We start from the raw sequence: 2,363 nt of genomic DNA, 5'->3' as shown, positions 1-2,363 counted from the left end.
TTTTGTTATGACCATTGTCATTAGGCGGGGTGAAGCCCGTTCTCTTGGCTTTTGGTTGATCCTACCAAGAGGGGATGAGACATCTCTATTTACTCTTCAAAGGCGTGATAAGGACGAGACCTCGCATCTTATCCAATTCCTCAAGAAGGATGAGCCCTCACACATTGACCTTTTTTTTATTCTAAAAAAGGGGAAGAAACCTCACAATTTACCCAATTCCTTAAGGGAGACAAGACCTCACACCTTAGCCTTCGTTTGCCTCTACCAAAGGGGACAAGACCCCTTAAGGGAGACAAGATCTCACACCTTAGCCTTCGTTTGCCTCTACCAAGGGGGACAAGACCTCTCACATTGGCTTATACTTGTAGCAAACCATTTTCCAATAGTGTCAGAAACAGTGGTTTCGGGACAACCATTTTGATGTGTCAGTCCTTAAATATTAATTAAATTTTGGTGTCAGAAATTTTAATGTTAGATTAGTTAATTAAAGACAAAATGATTAAATCGTAAAAAAGTGAAAAAGTTAATTGTGTATTCAAGTGAAATAGGATGATTTAATATGGCAAATAAGTCATTTGAAAAGTTAGTGGTCCGCCATGTGGTTGTTATTTGATTTTTTTAAAGCATAAAATGTTATTATATTAATATTAAAATAGTGGGAAAAAAAAAAGTAACGTTTGATTCATCTTCTCCATTAATCATTTTACAAACTGAAAACCATTGTTGAAAGCTTAAGGGTTCGATTACCTATTTCCACTTGCATGTAAGTCTATTTTGGGTTATTTTCCATGAATTTTAATATTTTTGTGATCATTATTAAGACCTCTAGCTAGCTGATGGATTATTTTGTGAAGTTGTGTTAGTTTGAAAATTTTACCATTAATGATTTTGAAGCTCTTGAATAGTAAATGATTTTATTGGAAGCTTGATGGTGATTTTGAGTTGGTTTGTATAGTATTTTAGTATAATTTATATGATTAGGGACTATTTTGAAAATAGATTAAATTGGACATAGTTTTCATGGAAAATTTCAGCATGTAAAGATTGTCCTAGGGTGTTATATGAATTCGGCTCATAGGTATGGGGAATAATTGTGAAAATAATATTGTTTTGGTCTTAAGGACCAAATTGATTATAAGGTAAAAGTTTAGGGTAAATGTGTAAAATAACATTAAAGGGTCGATTACATGAATTTAATTATTTTAAAATGTTTGAATTAGTTAATTGAATTAATTATTATATTTAGATCAAGAAACAAGTCCATCGGTTGTTAATTAGGGAAAAAGAAGGTCATCGAGTAGGTGTTGTTGCATATTGGTAGGTATCGGATCTCGGTAAGTTCGTATTATGTAATTTATGGTATAATTAGTTGCTAATTACATATTCATTGAAGTAATTATTGTTATTATGATAATTATCGTTGGTTTGATGAAAGATTAGTTTTGAGATTGAAATGTATCAGAAATGTACAAGTGGCTCGAGTGAACTTGGCAAATAGTTGGAATACAAATGACAAGTTATTAGGAAGAAGCAGGCTTTGAGCTGGTGTATTTGTACCAGGCCTCGGGCTTAACAGGCTTTGAGCCGGTGAATAATTATATTGTGTATTTCATACCAATAACTTGAGGTCAAGCATGTGTTGCATATTCTCTTAAGCTTGATGTGTCGATTAATGTCATATAGTTGACATGTTTGGATATTTCTCTTCCATGTATCCAAAATGATTTATCATTGTTCTTCGGGCCAATTGATTGTTTATATATATATCATGATTGAATAACATGGTAAATTGATGGTGTGATGATTACAGGTTGAATTGTCTTGGTTGATTAAGATAGGTGAATTATGATCGTTGATCTTATGTTATGTTCTAGTATTAATGTAATTAAATTGTCGGGTATGATATGTCATTTTGGTAAAATTGGAATGGTCATTATGTGTAATTGAGTAAGAATGTTGTGTTTGGTAAAATGGATGCTAGTGAGTTGGTATGTTTAAGTTATTATGAAATATGTGAATATGGTAGTTGTCTATGATTTATTTTAGTGTTTGAATTGTGATGCCAACGAGGGCATATTGGTTAAGCACATAGGTTGAATAATTTTGGCATGTTTGAATATGTTTTAACCATGTGAATGTGTTTGGAAAAGGATTGGTTTGGTGTGCAAGAAATGGTTGATGAATTGGCTTACATTAAAGGTCATTTTGGATGCATAAGGGCTGCCACACAATCATTAACTCTGATAAAGAAAGATGTGATCTGGGTCATAGTTGATCGGTTGACAAAGTCCGTACATTTTATACCTGTACGTACAAATTATTCACTTGATAAATTGGCAGAGTTGTACTTTTCAGAAATAGTC

This window comes from Gossypium arboreum, chromosome 2 (assembly GCF_025698485.1).
Source record: "Gossypium arboreum isolate Shixiya-1 chromosome 2, ASM2569848v2, whole genome shotgun sequence".
In the NCBI taxonomy this organism is placed as follows: domain Eukaryota; kingdom Viridiplantae; phylum Streptophyta; class Magnoliopsida; order Malvales; family Malvaceae; genus Gossypium; species Gossypium arboreum.
The sequence above is the reverse complement of the archived record's forward strand: the minus strand, read 5'-3'. Positions refer to the sequence as shown.